General features: G+C 33.7%; 1 protein-coding gene across 1 annotated transcript in view; it reads left to right on the plus strand.

The window, feature by feature from the left end:
• FOXP2 (forkhead box P2) overlaps positions 1–21227 on the plus strand; it is a 1127785-nt gene that overhangs the window by 209557 nt on the left and 897001 nt on the right. The window contains exon 7 of the mRNA XM_054692568.1: positions 7149–7208. The gene's annotated coding sequence lies outside the window, so the exon portion shown is untranslated. The remainder of the gene's footprint in view (positions 1–7148; positions 7209–21227) is intronic.

Raw genomic sequence — 21227 nt, forward strand, 5'->3', positions numbered from 1 at the left:
ATGTCACTTGTTTTTATCTGCTTGTTTGATGGTCATCTTTATCTCCCACGCTCTGACATAGATGAAATAGTCTTTGTGTGTCTGCCTCTACTCTTAAAGCCGTTTCACTCTATGGAATTTTACTATCCTTTGTTTCTGGAGATCTCAGATTTGTGAATGGTAAGGAAAAGTTAAGATTTTGTAAGTTGTCTTGTTCATTATCAGTATGAGAGCAGCATTATCTTGTGATTTTCTTTGTTCTCATCCTGATTGGCAGAATCTTATTTTCATGAGACATTTAAGCATATTTTGTTTATTCTATGTAGAAACTTAGTTATTTTTAATGGAAAGGTCTTCAGAGTGTGTTTAATATTCTATGCCACTGAAATTGATTGTCTTAACATCTATCATAAAATTCTCTATTTAAATATGAGTATTCAATATATAAGGACAACCTCTGTAGCTTTATAATTAGCATATATAATTTTCAACCCATTAAAGGAAAAAAATCACAGAATTTGACTAATTTAAGCTAAAGGTAAGGTAATTAATAGAACTATCTTAAAAATCAAGTTAAAAAAATCTTGTTATTTCAGAGATGATCTTGAAAAGGAACATTCTGCACATAGTATTATTTTTAAAAATAAAATGTTTCTAGAAAACAACATTAATATTTTCTTCTTTGAAGAAACAAGTGGAAACTTCATTTCTTTTCAATGGAGAATTGCTTGCATTGACTGTTCACTATTCATGTCATTATTCATTATTAGTACTAAGAGAACATTTATTAAAAATTAAAATCTAACATTAAGGGCAGATTATTCTACTGAGAGGGGCAATTTTCAGTACCTTTTTCCTCCCAGGAAAAAAATCTTTTCTGACCTTTGCTTTTAGCACTCAAAATATCTTTTAAGTGTTTTGAAAATCTGTTACTCTTTAATGTGTGTGCTACACAGCTCAAAAAAATGCAGTCATTGTCATTTCCCTCTTTGATATCATTTTATTATGAGAATAATGGAGGGCTGTGTTACTGTAATGCACACAAAGACATCTTTATATAGATGAGCTGATAATGGTGATAAAGATCTTGAAAACTTAATTTTTGCTGTTTGCTTCCAGAGAATTTATATTCACCATTCCTATACAAGATCAAATCTTCGTTTTTTTTTCTTTAAATTCTGAATTGTCTTTAGGAAAAAACATGCATGTACTGGAAACTTGCTGTTCTCTCAAAGAACCCCTCCAGCTCTGAAACTCAATAAATACTTACTATCATTTATGAAAGAGCTTGGTATACTGTGTTCTGTTTTACACTCCATTCCAGAAGATTTTGTAACCAAAGTAATATTGTTTGGTTATTTCCCACAAGGAACCAAGAAAAATGAGATAAGATAAAGTTCATTATCCTTTTTAGTATGCTTTATGGAAAAAAAATTATCTCTTTGCTGTACAGTGTGATGAACAATTTAAAATCATACTGTTGGCATGCTCTCTGATTTAGAATTCTAAGCTGAATTTATGCCTATAAATTGTCTTTAATATCTCAATGTCCTGAGGAAGCATTTATAAAACATTCAATGTAGACAGTGCATTTAAGTCTATTTTTTAGAATAATACTCTAAGTTAGGTTAAGTGTATTTCTATCCTACATAGAAAAATATTGTTTAGGGATAATTTTTTATTTTTCCCAGTGTAGACATTAATTCAGTAACAGGATCTTCATTCATTCATACATTTATTCGTCTTTATAGAGGGTCTCCTTTAACATAAGCACTCTGTTAAATACTCATAGCACATGGGTGTAACCTACATGTCTAACTGTATGATGATTATGTAGTTATAATCCTTTCCTTTTAGGAAAGCAGAAGCTAAAGTAAATAATGAATATAATAGGATAATTGCTATAATGAGAGTTTCAACAAATGTAGTAAGAACATATGCAAAGAAGAATTTAGTTGTACTTAGAAGCACTACAAAAGATGTCACTGAAAAGTAACTTATGAACAAGGCCTTCTCCTGCATAGTTGATGCTTGTTAAGTCAAAGAGATGCTTATGTCTTTTAGGAAGTCACCTATTACAGTGGTTTAGAGTGTTGACTCAGGTCTTAGATGGCCTGGGTTACAATCCTGGTTCTCCTGTTTGCTAGCCTGAAACTTAGCAAATTGATCAATCTTGGTAAGCCTCTGTCTTTTCGCATTTAAAATAGGGAGAGATATACTTTTTATATGTAGGTTGTTTTATAAGAGTTGATTGAGATAATCCACAATTCCTGCCTCATATTAATTGGTTAGTGTTTTAACTTCTGGTTATTTAGCAATAAATATGCACATATGCTCCCTAAAGAAAAGTAATTTACTGGATAAAATCATAAGTGAAGGAAAATGGGCCTATTTTGCTCTGAATAAAACTAACAAACCTGTGTACAATTACAAGGTCATCTCATAATGAAAAGAAAGAGAAATAAAGCAATAAAGCACTAACCTTTATCCAGTTCTTGGAGTTTCATTAAAAACCTTTTGGGGCCTCCTGGTGGTGCAGGTGGTTTAGTACAGCACCATGAAGCTGTCCACAGCCACTGCAGCACAAGTTTGATCCCTGGCCGACCAGGGAGCTACCCACATGGCTCAGCAGACCTCTCCTGTCTCCCCTGCTGCTCCCCTCAGCAGTGTATTTCCATTAATCTACCTGTTCTGTTCCCCACTCTGTTTCTGGTGAAACCTCTCACCCCTGCACCTCTGGTCTGTACCCCATTCTTATATGCATAAATAAATATATCTTAAAAAAAAAAACCTTTCTGTGATCCAGGTTGCACAATATGGTTATATAGATAACATAGTGTTCCTATGGTATTCATTTTTAATAAGTTTGTATATATGAGATATTGAAACTTAGTGAAAAAGTTTTATACATTCAAAACTTTGTACTTAAAAAGTACATAGGAGTTAGCTTGATTTTTCTTGCTCATTGAGATATGAAGACATGCCAAGATTAAATTTTATGAAAAATAAAATTTCTCTGTATCCTGGCAAAAATGGTGTTCTTACCCAAGCTCATTATTCATATTTCATAAGTAATAAAATGGCTTAATTTAAAAAATTATAAACATACATTGAAACCTCAAAATTCTAGAGAAATCACATTAAACAACTTAAAAAAGAAAAAACATCTGATAATGCATTTTTCACCTTTACTTATTATCTACTTTCCATATGGTGTAATAATTGGGTGGGGGACCTTAGGGTGAGATGGAATTTGATTCAATTTTATAGTGGATCTCAGATGGATATTGAGAATGATTTTTTCACTGTGCTTAGCATAAGTGTGTTTATAAATAATTATATAATATTGAAGTGATTTGCTTTCTTTTCTGTTTCTCCATGAATGTAGCTATGGAAGTGTTGATAAATGTTTAACATCTGGCTCTTGAGTGTGGAAACTCTGATTATAGAATTTGCCAATTTCCATGCTCTAAATACTTCTACCAGGGTAGATGAAAACTAATTTGCAAACATTTTGAAAATTTAACAATAAACTCTCAGAATATAAGTAATTTAAGTAAAATATAACCTTTTCTATTTCCATGAAGTAAGATAATCACAGAAGATAGCTTGTTATTATTATTCTTAATTACTACATTTTTATATTAAAAATGAATGTCAAGTATTGTGAGATCTTTAAAATGAAATATCTTAAACCCAAAATAAAGCTGAAATTTTATTTTAATTTGTCATTATCTTTTTTGTTCCATATAGACTAAGAAATATATTTGTTTTTCCCAAGCAATGGACTCACTATTTTATTCTAATAATGATTTTTATATAGAGATCAAATTTTTAAAAAACTTAAGATATTTAACCTTTATTTATTTATTTTTTAATAGAGGCATGTTTTATTTATTTGTTTGTTTGTTTGTTTGTTTGTTTGTTTTTGTTTATGCAAGCACTGGGTACAGTCAGAAGCGCGGGAGGGTGAGAGAATTCACCAGAGCCAGAGCGGGGAGCAGAACAGGCAGAAGGACCGAAGTACACTGCTGAGGGGAGCAACGGGCGGCAGAAGTGGTCTGTGTGCCATGTGGGACCCTCCTCTGGTGGCCGGGGAGGAGCCGGGGATCGAACCGGGGCCGCAGAGGTCGCGGGCAGCTTCGCAACCCAGCGCTCAACCACTGCGCCACCAGGGAGGCCCAAGATATTTAACCTTTAAAAGTAATTTGGTAGACTTGAATAACTGAGAATTAACTAAACAAGGATTTGAAGGGTTTATACAATAAACATCACAGGATGTATTAAAGGGTATAGATCATAGTATAGGATATGGAAACATTTATTCTCATGGGTGGGGAGACTCATCAAAATGACTATAATACCAAAAGTGATATATAAATATAATGTGACCTTTAGAAAAATAACAATATATTCTTCAAATAAATTTTAAAAATAATTAAATTTATGTAGACTCTACAAAAGACTTTGAATAGCAAAAGCAATCCTGAGGGGAAAAAGGAGAAAGATGGAGGCATTGTTATGTGATTTTAAACTATAATAAAAATGACAGCAATTCAAAAATATGTTATTGGAATAAAAATAGACACGTGGATCAATGGAACAGATTCAAAAATCCAGAAGTAAATCTTGTATAGAAGAACACTTAATTCGTGGTAAAGGAATCATGGCCATACAACTGGGAAAGGAGAGTCTCTTTAACAAATGGTGTTGAAAAAACTGTACAGCCACATGCAAAAGAAAGAAATTTGATCACTTTCTAACTCCATGCACAAAATTAATTCAAAATGGATTAAAGACTTAGTTGACAAAAGGTTAATATCCAAGACACACAAAACTTACTCAGTTTTATAGGCAACTCAATTAATAAATGGACCGTAAATCTGAATAGACAGTTCACCAAAGAGATATTTAGAAAGCCAGTAGACACATGGAAAAATGTTTCATCGTCACTTTTAAGAAGGGAGATGCAGGTCAAAACCACAATGAAATGTCATTTCACATCCATAAGAATAGCATACATTCCAAAGACCCCTAATAACTAGTGCTGAAGATGATGTGAAGAAAAAGAAACTGCATTAACTGTTGGTGGAAGTGTAAAACTTGTGCAATTCTTTTGGAAAGTTATTTGGATTTACCTTAATAAACTGGAAATTGGACATACCATATGACCCAGCAGTTGCACTCTTGGGCATCTATACAAAGGACATAAAACCATCAACTCAAAAAATTCTATGTTCTATAGGTGTTTAATGCCACATTATTTCAATAACTGGGACATGGAAACATTTTTTAATTTTAATTAATATCTCCTTTCTCTTCTTCCACCTGGATTCTTTGTGCATTATTATCCTCTAGGTCACTGATTTGACCCTTCATCTGGTCTATTCTACTTTCTCAGTTTTTTACAGAATTATAATTTCATTTATTGAATTTTTTACATTCTGAATCTCTTTGTTGCTTTTTTTACTTAAAAATTCAATATCTATCTTCTTTTCATTAACTTTATTTCTGAACACATTCTTTTGTTTTTCTGAATTTTGTTGTATTAGATTTTTTGAATTCTCAGTTATTTGGCTTGTCTTTCTACATTCTCTTCTTTCTCTTTTAGTTTCATTATTAAAGCAATTTTGAACTCTATCTGTTAGGGAGATATAATATTACATATCTTTGTCCTTGAATTCTGAGTTGTTCTCACCTTATCATGTCATATTCTCCTGAGGGCTCAAATTACCATGTGCTTTTTTTTTTTTTTTTTTTTTTTTTTGTCTACACACGTTGCTACTAGAAGTCTCCCTTTTAAATAAATGTCTATAGAAATAATAAGAAAGTTGAACTAATTTTACTTCTTCTGCAGATAGTGCTGTGGTTGTTTTTGTTTTTTTTTTTCCCAACTGATTTGAGTGAGGCTTTTGGCCTTTGCTGGTATCCATAGGTTATATACCCTGGACTGAATGTCTCTGTTCATGTTAATGTTCTTGTTGAGCTGACTCATGTTTATGGCACTGCCTATATCTTCCTTCTATGTGTTTCAAAATTGATTCAGCATTGTGTGTACTGTCAGTTTGCTTCGTGAGTTTGACACCAGTCCCAAGGGTAGGGAATGGAGAATGCAGTCTAGCATTCTGGTCTGCTCTTATCGTTACCTGGGACTTAGTCCATGTGGAGCACTCCAACTCTTCGGTATTAGTTTCCCATAGTCATGGTATGTGCCTCCATGGTTTCTGTCTTCCCCTTCTTTGGAAGCCTTACTGAGTCAGCAACTCTGCAGTCTGTGTTCCCTGCCTTGGATTGCAGCCTTAAGGCATCTCTACCCACCCACCTCCTAGTTGATGAAACCTATATCTCGTTAGTGCCCCTCCATGGAAATTTGCACTGATCTCTCATCTCCAGGTGCTTAAGTCTTACTCTTAGCTATGGGACTCTCTCAATGCCATTTTCCAGTAGGTAAATGTCCTGGAACTTAAGCCGGGAACCTCTTCTATCACCATCCTAGTGATTTCCAATTCATTGTAAGACAAGACCAAGTCATCTGTGCTCCATGAGACTCAGCATCACCCAGAGACTTCTACGCTTGCCATCTCCATAGTGGGAAACTAATTTGTTGCTCTGAGAGTGGTGCCATCAAAGACCACGGGCTACCACTGCTGCATAACTGCCACCTCTGTGCTTCTGCTGCCTTGAATGCTTTAAAGGAAGTTTGCTATCAGTGTCAGTTTTCCCATGGTGATGTCCATGCAACAACAGTCTCTTCTGTTTTTTTTTTAAAGATTTTTTTTCATTTATTTATGCATACAGAACTGGGGTATAGGCCAGAGATGCGGGGGGTGAGGAGATTTACCACAGACAAAGTGGAGAGCAGCACAGGCAGATGTACTGAAATACACTGCTGAGGGGAGTAGGGGGTGAGATAGGAGGAGACGTTTGATTGTGCTGAGATTTTAACCCCTGTGCGACCATGGAAGCCATGTTTTTTTTTTTTTTTCTAAATAATTTCTTACAGTTTTGATTGTATGGGTCTTTTGCCCCTTTAAGTCTATTCCTAGATATTTAATTTTTTGAAGTAATTGTAATTGGGACTGCGGATTTTTACATCCATGCTCATCAGGGTTATTGGTTTGTGATTTCCTTTTTGTGTGCGTGATGTACTTCTTCTCTTTTGTTATCAGAGTAATGTCCTCAGAACCTGTTTGGAAGCAGAAGAATAGATTACATTTGTGGTGACCAAGGTGAGTGCCTAAATTATTTTTTTAATCAGAAAAATGTAGTTTACTACTATGCCACATCCATTATTGATTTGTAATGTCTTGTATTAATTGCATTTAATGTAATACCTTTATGCTAATGATGAATAGTATAATAACATAGCCACCAAACATTTTAAACTATTTTTATTTGTAGACATGAAGTAGACCAGTAGTTATCTGTGACATATGTACTTTATGGTCTTTATTTGATGTCCCTACTAGTGAAAACTTCAATTTTACATTTTCTGACTTGATGCTAGTATACTCTGTGTACTTAGTGTTAAAACAAGAGAGTTAAAAGAAGAAATGATATTACTCTATTTATGTTCATTGTCTTTTGGTTTCATACTTTCCTTTTCATAAAACTTTACCACATTGTCCAGACTAACCAGGACAGTTGCACAACCTATAATCATTTAGTTTCTCCCTGACTCACCACTTATAATTTATATCACTATATTTAGTTAAATTTGAAAAAAAATGTAGTGATTGAAAATAGCTAGTTAACTGAACCAGTCAAAATGAGCAGTGATTAGTAATGAACAAAGATAATGATATGCATTGTGATAATTATTGCAGTGTTTTCCTATCAAATGATCCTTTTAATTTCTTTCTGTTTTTTTCCCCCCAAATAATTGGCAGCCTCCTTCTCTAAGTATTTTTAGAATTGGGTGTTTATTTTAAAACTAGTTGAGTCAAACTGGTTTTGTCATTCTTTTTCTGCTACTCCTAACAATGAATGGAAACAAAATAGATTAAGAAACTGTATTTCTAATGGACCTAATCTCCCCTCAACTCCAGTCACAATTTCTACTCTTCCTCGAAGCTCTGTGATCACTGAACATTACCTGGCAGGTTTGGCATTGACCCATAGCAAAATTTTCCACAACTGATCCATTTTACTTTCCAACAAAATAATAATAGAGGATAGATCCAACTTAATAAATGTCCTTCCATAAATTAACATTTTTTGCTTATAATTTTTCAATGTCATTATCATCATCATCATCATCATCATCATCATTGGTGGGGCTTATACCCATGCTGCAAAGCTATTTGTAATGTCAAAATATAGCATTCTTCTCAGTTCACCTGTGTAAATGGTCTTTATTATTGAATCTAATTCTCTGCCTTTGACCTTGTGTCTTTCTATCTGTTGAGCACCTATGTTCGACACTGTAATATTCAAAGCATTTTCATTCTTTTTGTTTAATTTTCTTCAAGAGTTAGCAGCGGTAAGTGTTAGCAACTTTGGGATTGTATAGTTATTTTTGGCATTTTAATTTGGCAGTACTAGCTATGTCCCACAAGATCAAAACAGTCTGCTAGTAGAATGAGTAAAAATTGAAATTTTAAAACCAGTCTTGAAGCCCCGTGATAAGGGTTTCCCTCTGGATTCTGATTGGTAGATATGAGATTTTGGATTAGGTTCTTTGTGCCTCAGTTTATGTTTAATAATATATATTTAAGAAGGTGGTTGTGAGAATGAGTTGAAATAATGTGGGTAAAAGTGTTTGTAGAGAATTATCTTACGACATTTCATTAACTCTCCTGTATTACCCACTTATGCTCATCTATGGAAAATTTAGAGATTTCTCAGTAACTGATTTGTCACTCTCAGGGTTGCAAATAATTGTTATGGTACTCAGGACAGATGAATAGATAAATGCTTGCAAAAGAATGCAAAAAGTGAAATCTATCCTAACTTACTTTTCCAAACTGTATTTTTTTTTTTAGTACAATAATGCAATTTCTATTGAGATGCACTTTGCCTATGGTACCTTATAATGCTGATTCCAGGAAGGATCTCAAAGATCGACAATATCTTTCATTATAGGACAGAGAAATTACTCTCCTTTCCAGAATCATAAGGACATTCATTCCTCTGTGGGGCAGAGAAAAATGTAGTAGTCCTTCAAAAATTACTGATTTTCTATCTAGTATCTGTGATTAGTGCTATGCATGATTACCAACTTGACTGTGCAATTTTAGTTGTTACTCACTTGGAGAAATATATTTGCTTCTCTTCATAGTGTACATTTTATGCCTCTTACCAATGACAACAAACTATTTCATCTTTGTTCACTTGTATCAACATTATAACATTTCCAGTGCTGCATTGAAAAATATCCCTATAGTGTTCAAGGTTTTAAAATTGCTTGTCTTTTTTATTGAGTAAACTCAGAGCACTTCGGGATTGAATTCTCTCTGCTCTTGTGACTGTGATCCCTTTTATGCTAGGGATTTAACATACATATTTAAATATTGTTATCTCAGCCTTTAAAATGATATATAATGTTTTACTATCTCTGTAATGAATGCAAGTTTCTTTAAAGGGCTACCAATTTCAATTCCTTTTGAAAAGGCATGTTAATTCATATACTCTGCTCATGAGAGGCTATTAAATTCATCCTAAAGAAATGAGTGGTCATATATAAATGCTTTTACTTTTTCCAATGAATCAAGAAGTTTTACCCTTATTTTAAAGGAAATCCTTTTCTTATTATAAGAGGTGAAAAAGAGAAAGACCATTGGAAAATTTCCCTTTTAAAGACTGGGCAGTGTCTTAGTTTGCTATTATTTCTTTTTTAAAATGGTGGGAAATGGTACATACTGGACTCTTATTTGTATGATTGATACAGATGTTCCAAATTTAGTTATTAAATTAAGCTAGGTAAAATCACTTTGTTTTATGATACCTCTAGTTATTCTGTCCTAGATATTAAGCTGTATAATATTTTCCTAGACATGTGACTGCAGAATTCATTCTTTCATTTAAAATGTTGAATGTGGTTGTGTTACTTCTCTATTGCTGCTGTAACAAATTACTGTATTATAAATTTAATGTCTTAGAGGAACAACCATTTATTCTCTTACAGTTCTGGAAGTCAAACCTCAAATTAATTGGCAGGACTTTGTTTCTTCTGGAGACTCTGAGAATCTGTCCTTACTTGTTTAAAGCTTCCAGAGGCCACCTATATTCCTTGGCATGGACTTTTATCACTCTAATATCCACTTCTATTATCTATCTCCTTCTCCAGTTTATCCTTGCACTTCCCACTGATATGAACTCCTGTGATCACATTGGGTTAATCCAGGACATTATTCTCATATCAATGCCTTTAATTGAATTACATCTGCAAAATTGCTTTTGCTATAAGGTTATATATTCACAGGGATTAGAAATTTTGGGAAAGCCATTATTCTGCCTACCACAATAGTAATTTAAAAATACATGTTTTGGAAAAAAAAACCACTAAATTTAAGAGGGAAACTTTTGTAAGTTATCACCACTTGTACTGTATGTCAAAAATAGTAGTCAAGATATAAAAACTTTCATCCCTTTTTGTGACCATTGTACTAATTATTTTAAGCAAAGGTAATTAATTAGGGAAGAAGAGACAAAACTGTGGTTTATTCCAAAACTTGTAAGTCATAAATATAATGATTTGCCACTTATTTTAACAATGAGTAGTGGCAAAGGGCACTTATACAGAATATCTACTTTCCAGATGGAGGGAAAATGCATGTGATAAGGTTTTGTAAGAGACTGTTTTTTTCTGTCTTATTAGAGACCCATGAACATGAGCCATACCATTCATATGACATATTCCATTCACCTGACTGACCACTAAAAAAAATTTGCCTAATTATCTGAACAAAACCCATATCAGTTCTCTGAAAATATCCCAAATAGCATTTTAAGATGATTTTAACTATCTCGTAATTGGTATTTTAAATTTTTTAAAAATATTTCTCTGCCACTATGGCAATTCATTGTAGCACCTATAATAATGACTTTCTGTAGAACATGATTAATGAGTTTTACTTTTTCCCCTTTGTCTACAAGGAAAATCGTCCAATATTTTTACTGGCTTTTTTATATAAACATGTAGAATGATTATTCTATTGTCAGTGTTCAGTTTGGAAATGATATATGAAAGGAATTAACTGAAATAATTCAATAATTTTGGGAGCCAAATCAGAGCATCTGCTTAAATGCCAATAAAGCCAATGCCATAAAAGGCACTCATTCTAAAATATTAAATAAATACATGTCAGTTATATATTCATCATTTTTTAGCCAAAGATGCTAAGAGATAGAGATTCAGACACTTGGATTCCTTTTGGGGAGATTTTTGTAGAAATCCAGGACAATCCAAGTGCAGGAAAAACAACATGAGATTAATGTGTAGAGGGTGTGAGGACAACTTGCTGGAATCAGTTAGTGAGGGTCAAAATGGTCAGAAGAGGAAAACCCTGCCTTGGTTATATGCATTTATACCCTGAATCTATTGTCCATTGGCTTATAATGTGAAAACATTAATTGCATGATTTGCAATTAATAAACATTTCAGAAAGAAAGAAGGAAAGACTATAAAACTAGGGGATGGGATTAAAGGTGCTTAGGTTTCTCTCAATTTTATTTTTTATTTAATGGCTTATAAATATAAATGACTTTGCCTGAAACTTAAAGATGAACATGTTTAATTTGTTCCAAAATCATTAAATGACTAAAACTATGTAACTTAGAACCTATTTCATTTCTGATTTCTGATTTCTCAATCTCTACATGAAATAGATAGGTACTATTAAAGCCTAGAAGAGCAAATTAAAATATTTAGTATATATTTTTTCTTAAATAATTATTTCTTTTCCATTCCCTGTTGGTATTTGCTTATAAAAAGAAAACTAGTCTACATTAGCAAACCAAAACCAGAAAGAATTAGCCCCGCTGACAGGGGCTTTATACTTGTGGGACCCATATTAAACATTGGACCTCCAAAATTGCAGTGTAATAAATTTGTATTGTTTTAAGCCACCTGGATTTAGTACTTTACTAGAGCAATGGTAGACAATAAAGATAGGAAACTGTGTGTTGAATTTATGAGCTGGACAGAATTAAGGACAAAGCACTAAAACTCCTCAGTAGATCATTATTCATTTCCCAGTGACTGGGTAACTAAAAGTATCTTCTTTAACTTCAACCTCCACAGAGTCTCCTTCCCCTAAGTTATTGATTTGATTTTACTCTTTAACAACAAATTATCAGTAAACACAATTATTATTGTGTTATTATTATTATTATTATTATTATTGTAAACACAATAGTAATTGTGTTTACTCAGGAAAATGGCAGCTTATCTGCTTACACATTTCAGGGTGCTGGTCACTGTATTACAATTGTTAAATTTAACTGCCCCATAAAAATATCGCAACTTAGGTGTTGGTTTGCTAAGGACATTATTTTTAATTGACAACATAATGATAAATTTATCATTTATTTAGCATTTATTCTGTGCCACACATAAATAATATACTATTTCATTCCATTCTGCCACATCATAGATGAAATGTTACCCATATTACAAATGAAATTTTAACAAACTCACCCTGTCAGTGGGGATTAGGAATATCTGACCGTAAGGACCATGATTTTGCTATGTGGAAGCTGGATTGATTGGTAACATCAAGCCTTTTCTCTTAATATTAAAAATAATTGGGTCAACTACAATAGTGGTTTTGCATATCTGCACTTCTGCACAAAAATCACGAACACTTGATTTTTTCTTTGCTTTGCAGAACATGACCAATTCTAGGAAAGGTACCCTTTTTGAAGTTTGTGCAGTGGACACTGAATTAAAAGGGAAGATACAGAATAAGATGGTACTCTGTGACCTAGAATTTATTGAAGGAGATTACCTTTAAGAGTTTAAAATTTGGCAGCAAAACACTGGTTTAGCCTTTACCATGGCATGTGAGAATTTATCTATAGGGCAGATATGTAAAAATTAACTCATAAAATAATCTTTTTAAATCATATTGAATTTAAGTGGAATAAGATAGATCATGGTTTTATATATATGGCATAATCTAGCAGATTAAAAGCAGACTACTCAGTTTAGTTTTGACTGATCAATTTGAAACTGGGTAAAAAATGGGGTTCCTGGTGGATCAAACTATTTTGAATATTTTAGTTTCTACTGAAGTTTTAAAGGTAATGGGATTGAAGAGACTAAAGAATTGATTTTTTTTTTAAAGATTTATTTATTTATGCATCCAAGAGCTGGGGTTTAGGCCAGAGGTGGAGAGGGTGAGAGGATTCACCAGAGACAGAACAGGCAGGTCTACTGAAATACACTGCTGAGGGGAGCAGCAGGTGAGACAGGAGAGAGCTGCGTCATGTGTCACCTCCCTGGCTGGGGATCAAGCTCATGCTGCAGTGGCTGCCAATAGCTTCATAGTGCTACAACTTAACCCCTTGTACCACCAAGGAGGCCCCAAGATTTGAACTCTTGATTTTCTTTGATACTGCTTTATTGTATGCTTTATTGTAAAGGGGATAAATCTATCTGACATAGGTGGAAACACATTTATTTATATATAAATATATATATATAATGAACTTTTGAAGTATTAAAATTAAACTTTTAAAAATGCTTGTCAACATAATTAGATTTGAGAAAATTACATTTGGGTATTTCCCTAATATTACCTATAATTTTGTCACAAATTGGTATGTAAAACTCCTCTCTGAAACTGAGGGGCTATATGAGTTATCCTCATTGATAACTTGACAAGCAATTGGGAAAAATATGAAGAAAAGTTGTTAGTTGCTTTGGTTTATGTTCTCATTGCTAACTGCCCCAGGATTCCAGTTCTGATTCTTGAGAAGGATGAACTTGTTTTTTCACTCAACTTTTCATACTATTATACATATGTATGTTAAATGTATGTCAAAACCAGCCTATAGAATGATTTTTTTGGATTAGTTTTCCATCTCTGCCTGGTTACTTTTGGTTGGTTTGGGTGATGAGAATTAGGTAAAGTTGTGCAGAGGATGTGCATGTGACTGGCACTGACATCTTTTGAAAGGTGATGGGACAATGTAGGGGTATTTTTGAACTTCATTCATTTCATTTGCTTGTGAGCTGAGCTGTTGGATGGCAAACTTTACTCTTAATTCTTGCCCTGCCATTATAACAACTCTGGAATTGCAGCCTTGCTATTCATTGTTGATGAACTTTATTTGTCCCTGTGCATATAATTCTAAATTGTCTCTGATTGCTACATTTTGTATCATAGATGTATTTCTCAGAAGTATTTTTAGCTGGTCATTGAAGATGGTCTCTTTTTCTACCAATACTCATTACCTTTTTATACAGCAGAAGAAGTAATTTCTCCTTACAAATAGGTGTACATATTTTCAGAATGTTTCTTTGGTTTTGTTTGTGTAAAACCAAATAACTTTCTAGTTCGGTTTTTTTTTTAGCTCAGTTTTTATTGCACTTATTTTATAAATTTTAGGACTCTTAATAGAAAAAAAATGTGACTTTTACAGAAAGATCAGATGCCTGTTTTCTTAATTCCATATGAAACACAGAAAAAGGCATAAAAATTGGCTGAAATAATTTTTATTTTTATTTTATATTTTTTAAAGATATATTTTATTGATTTATGTGTACAAGAATTGGGGTATAAGGCAGAGGGTGGGGTGAGGGAATTCACCAGAGACAGAGTGAGGAGCAGAACAGGCAGATCACCTGAAATGCACTGCTGAGGGGAGCAGCGAGCTAAATAGGAGAGGTCTGCTGTGCCACATGGATTATCTGCCTGGCTGGGGATCAAACTCATGTTGCATTGGCTGGCAGTAGCTTGATAGTGCTGAGACTTTAACTCCTGCACCACCAGGGAGGCCCTGAAATAACTTTCAGATAAGTGTGTCAGTCACTTAGTGAGTAGAACAAACTTAAAGACTTTATGTCTAATGTTAAATCATCATAAAATTTTTAATTTTAAGAAGATATTTAGGAAGTTCTTTTGTTAGTTGCATTATAAATGTTAGCTTAGATTATCTAGACTACTTCTTATGCCTTTATTATTAGATTTTAACTTACTATTTTGTGAGTCTTCCTCTAAATTATAACCTTTAATTATCTCTAGTATGTTGATTGCTTGAAGCCTTTGGGCTATAATTGAACTTTATATTTAAAAGAGAATTTTTTTTTGCCTTCTAAGGTGACAGAGAAAAATATAAACTACAAGAAAGACTTTAATTTGAAAGTTCTATATTCAGTCATATACAAAAGGCATGAAGTTAGTTATGATGCTGTGTCATGTATCTCATTTTGCATAGCTGACTAATATTTATTTAGCTTACTAAAGTTCAAAGATATGGAGGGTCTTAAATATGCATATTGTCCAACATTGATTTTGTTTTGTTTTCTCATGCTGAAAGACTCTTTAGTTTTAAGGAAAAGATCTAATTATTTTAATCATTAACATTGATGTTTTGATTAGAGTAACTCTTCCTGTCCTGTCTAAACAAAGGAGTAGGAGGAATCATTTATCCAGTAAATTAGAAAAGATATGCAGTCTATGTGAATTACTTACATTGTCAAATGAATGTGACTTTTTCCATTTAAAAATGGATAGCACAGGGGCCTCCCTGGTGGCACAGGTGGTTGAGTGCAGTGCTGTGAAGCTGTTCGCAGCCTCTGCAGTGCGGGTAGCATCCTGGCCGGCCGTGGAGATACCCACTTGGCATGGAAGACCTCTCCTGTCTCTCCCACTGCTCCCCTCAGCAGTGTATTTCAGTCAGTCTGCCTGTTCTGTTCCCTGCTTTGTCTCTGATGAATCCTCTCACCCTCCTGCACATCTGGCCTGTACCCCTGTTCTTATATGCATAAATAAATAAATCTAAAAAAATTGATAGCACAATTTGCAGTCTTCAATAGACTGAATCCTAGACCTGAGCAGGATATCAGCCGTTTGGATATTCATAAAGTGTATGGATAAGAACACTGGTAGAGCTGCAGAAACCAAGAGTTTTGGTGTAGGAAGGGTGTTTAGAGAGCATCTACTTAACCTCATTTCATGAGGTGAAGAAATGAGTTCCAGAAAATTTCTGTGACTTCTAGTCTCATATATATTAAGTGACACAGATAGACCCCCAAACACAATCTCTTGATACTCAGTCCAGCATTCAGTTTATAGAAAAAAAAGACTTTTGTTGAGGCTGGAAAGAAGAGTTTTAGATTAAACTTTAAAAAGCTCTCTCTTCTGCCATGGAGAGCAATCATTTGCTTGTATGTAGACATAGAAAAATGAAAAGGGAACTTGATGTAAATAAAGTAGATTGATGTAAATAAAATAGAAAAGTATAAATTTAAAACATTTATGAGACTGAAAATTAAACATTGCATATTTGTTAATATAGATTTAATACTAATTTACAATGACTATATTAATCTTATGATTATGATTGAAAAGAGTTCTTATAGAGATGCATACTGAAATATTCACAGAGAAAATTAAAAAAATAAATATAAACATATTCATAAAGTGTTTCAGTGAAACTTTCAGTGAAAGTTTTTCAGGAAAGAAACATAATGTTTGAGTGAGAACTTGGCAGTGAAGAGCTGTGTGCCTGCTGCGTAGGCAGGGCCTCAAGAGCAACTGCTACCTTGGTGGGCTCAGCAAGGGGCCGGAATCTGATTCTTAGTATTCCATGTGATTTTTATATATCAGACAGAGGAACTGATTGAAACTATCTGACCTAATCTGCTTATTAATTCCTAGCAAGGAATTTCATTTCCAGTAGTAGACATAATTATACCTACTACTCAAGGCATTACTTTTGCAATGTCAAGGTACCTGGGAAACTGAATTGGAAATCAGAATGTTTGCTTATGAGAATGATGCCAGAGTCAAAGGTGTTGAATAGAGTGTGGGATATTTCATTCATAAGTGAACTGCCTGCAAACTTTTGCTTCACTCTGTACTATTCCTTTCTAAAAAAAAAAAAAAAAAAAAAGATTCCTTTTATAAAGGTGTTTCCTTTTATAAAGGTGTTTCCTTTTAGCAGACCCTTGAATACAATTATGTGACTATCCTTCCACTTCTCATTGTTGATAATCAAGAATATTATGACCCCATGCTAGTCAAGAGTGAACTTAATACAAAATTTTCAAGGTTATATCTGCCTGATTTACCTACATTTAATTCTTGGTCATATATGCTGGATTGGTAGATATTTTAGTCTCCTCATCAATGATTTTACAGCATCGTGTTCCTCACTTTGGTCTTTCCAATACCTGATATGCAGGTGACCAGGGATCAGCAAACTATGACCAGTTGCCTGTTTCATACAACCTTTGCACCAAGAGTGGATTTTAAAATTTTAAATGGCTTACAAAAGAAGCACTGTGTGAAAATAATGCATAATTTACATTTCAGTGTCCATAAATAGTTTTATTGAAAACATCATTTATGGAAAAGTTGAATAATTGCAACAGCAATGATATGGTCTGCACATTCTAAATATTTACTGTCTGGCCCTTTTCAGAAAACATTTGCTTACCCTGAAATAGACAGTACTTATTTAATAAATTAAAACTTTTAATTTAATAAATTAAAAGCTTTTGGACTGGGTTACTTTTGCAAATGCCCTACCTCACTTAATTGTTGGTTCACAATTAGATCCAATTAGATGAATGTTCTTATTTAAAATATCTGGAAAGTATTATTTTTTTTACTCCTTCATTTGTTTAACCATTCAAAATTCATCATATGCTTACTACATGCAGTTTTGGCTTTTAGAGAAACTAGAGAAATTAGGATAATCAAACTCAGGCTTAAATTTTAGAGCTAAGCATCATAAAAGAAAACTTGTCTTTTGCAAATTGCTCTAAGAGAGACCATGCAAGGCAGTATTAGTTAGGCCACAAGTTTGGCTCAGTTTGTTTCAAGTTTTAGTTGGTTAACTGTACCGTTCCTAAATTCATGAATAAGTTATATATATATATATATATATATATATATATATATATAAACACACACACACATATTATTGTGCCTTCTCTTTCATTTTGCATTGGCTAGCTTAGTGGGAGGGATGGCTGAATGTCTGGCAAAGCACAATTAAGTGAGTTAGTCAGGTCCATCAGATCCATAAATGCTCTGACGAAACCCCATAAACATGGCAAATCAAATGAGCTAATTTAGGTTAAGTGCTCCTGAATATAACAGGAGTAGTTTTATCATTGCATTTGGTTTAATACAATCAAAGAAAGTTTAATTTTAATTAAATCCTCTGTGCTTTTATTTTCGAATACCAAATGCAAAATAAATGTTCATTAGGGAAAAATTCCAATCTTTTAAATCCAGTTTGCTAAACTCCCAGCTAGCTCAGTAACTTATATACCTCTGCAATCTGCACCCTTTGCAAATATTTATGTTTTCTAAACTGAAGATTAAAGGGTTGCGTCCATCACTGTGAACCACCCTTACCTCCATCCAATTTATTTTCCTTAGAGTTGTCAGATTATTATTATTATTATACTGAATATTTTTATCCAAGTCAGCCTATAGTTTTCCTTTAAGTTTTTCAGTGGTTTCCCAATACTCTTGCAATAAATGCTTACAAGGTATAGCATGACATGGCCCTTGCATACCCTGGCCCTTTCATGCCCAGAAATCTCCCACACTATCTCCTGGCTCTGTTGTTATTACTGCCCTTGTCTTTTGTGAACATGGCAGATTCAGGTCTATGATGCTCCATTTGCTTGAAGTGCTCTTCTCTGGTCTTTCACATTGGTGCTGCTTTCTTACTAAATTAGTCAGGGGTTAAATGTCGTCTCTTTATGGATGCCTTTCCCTTACTCTTCCTAAAGTAGATGTCAGAGTTTCCCTATCCCTATGGTCAGAATAAGTCTGCACTGGACAGTTAAACATCAAGGAAGTTTTATTCAAGGTTAAAGTAATAGAGGACAGAGATTGCATTTAGCTCTACTGAAACAAAAAGCAGAAGACTGGTTGAAACATCATGTATTTGCCAATTGTAAAGTTGGTCTCCTACTCTCTCAGACTGGAAGATAGGGGCCCTGCTTTTTTCTTAATGATTGTATCTCAAAAGGATGGTCTAGATCCTTGATAAAGACATTACTAGATTATAAAACTGGCAAGAGGTTGGGAGAGAGGTATCTCAAAGGGGGTAGAGATAGTTTTTGCAATTGCAAATTTTCTAAAGTAAATTCTCTAAGAAAATGGAATTCAAGAGCTTATATTTAGGGAAAAAACTGTCTTACATTTTGGTCAAGCTCAGGGAACTGTTAAGGCAATATTGGTCAGAGTTAAGCGCTATCACAGCATTCCATTTCTTTCCTTCATAACATTTATGAAAGTAAGAGTTGTTTTTTAAAATTCCTTTCCTGTTTGTTCTACTAGTGAGAGTGGTATTTTGACTGCCTTATTTTTTGTTATATACTCAACCCTTAGACAGTGCCTAGAACATAGCAGGTACTCCAAGAAATGTTTCCTGAATTAATAACTGAAGGAGTGTAAGTAAGTACAGAGTCAAGTGGGATCTCATGGGGATATACTGAGCACACTGTTGAAAATAACAACTGGTTTCAGGTCTTATGTCTAGTTCTTTAATCCATTTTGAGTTGATTTTTGTATATGGTGTGAGGTAGTGGTCAAGCTTCATTCTTTTGCATGTAGCGACCCAGTTTTCCCAGCACCATTTATTGAACAAACTTTCTTTGCTCCAATGCATAGTCTTTGCTCCTTTGTCAAAGATTAGTTGACCATAAATCTGTGGGTTTATTTCTGGATTTTCTATTCGATTCCATTGGTCTGTATGTCTGTTCTTGTTCCAATACCATGCAGTTTTGATGATTATGGCTTTGTAGTAGAGTTTGAAGTCTGGGAGTGTGATGCCTCCATTCCCTTCTTTTCTGTTGGTGGGAGTGCAAACTGGTCCAACCACTATGGAGAGCTGTGTGGAGATTTCTGGACCTACTAAACATAGAGCTTCCACAGGATCCAGCAATTCCACTCCTAGGTATTTACCCAAAGGACACAGAAACATCAATTCCAAAGAACACCTGCACCCCTATGTTTATAGCAGCACTGTTTACAATAGCTAAGCTTTGGAAACAGCCCAAATGCCCAAAAATAGATGACTGGATCAAGAAGATGTGGTACATATATACCATGGAATATTACTCAGCATTCAAAAAAGATAAACACATGCAATTTGCAGCAACATGGATGACGCTGGAAGGGATCATGCTCAGTGAAATAAGCCAAAAAGAAAAAGAAAAATACCGGATGGTCTCACTCATAGCAGGGATCTAGAAAACTTAAATAAGGGACCAGGAAAATGAATAACTATAAGAAAGTGAAAATCAAAATCAACAAAAACTATGAACCAGAGACACTTTTTGGGGGGTGGGGGGCGGGAGGGGAGGGATTGGGGTCAGAATGGGGGGATTGCAATTGTATGGGGAATATAAAAATAAAATTTATTAATTAAAAAAAAAAAAAAGAAAATAACAACTGGGTCAGTGTTTTACTATTATAAATTCTTACTCTGTGATTATGTGTACACACATGATATAAAAACACTGGACTTGTAAACTGGAGACTACTAATTTGAAACTTGTTTAAATGAAAATCAATAAATATTATAACACATTCAATAGGAATAATAATATAACAGTACATTTAATTAGTTCATATCATTCCTTTGTGTACTACTCCATATTCTTCCATTACAGCTTTGCTACTGAAGTGGGGCCTTGTACTGTTTTTTTTTTCCTTATTCATAGTAAACACATGTCCTTCTAAGACTCAGAGAATATTAACATAATCAAATACAATTAAGAAAGTTTTACTGTTTAATGCTTTTTTAAGACCCCTAAAAAACTTAGATTCATTTCAGATTCATGAAATCACCAGACATCAGTGTGACTGTCATAATTAACTAAACCACATCATCCACGTTGTAATATATTCATTTATGCAAATGTATCAGTAAAGAGCAAAATGCTACAGTACTGGAAAATCATGTTTTTTGTGAAAAACAAGGATGACTCATTAGGCATGAATCCCACAAAGTCTGTTTTGTATTCAGAGAGCCAAGAAAATATAGATCAGATCCCTTTTCTGAAAAATTTATTTTATTAGAAACATAGTTCTGGATGACTGGCTCTT

This window comes from Talpa occidentalis, unplaced genomic scaffold (genome assembly GCF_014898055.3).
Source record: "Talpa occidentalis isolate TD23 unplaced genomic scaffold, MPIMG_talOcc4v2.1, whole genome shotgun sequence".
Lineage (NCBI taxonomy): Eukaryota > Metazoa > Chordata > Mammalia > Eulipotyphla > Talpidae > Talpa > Talpa occidentalis.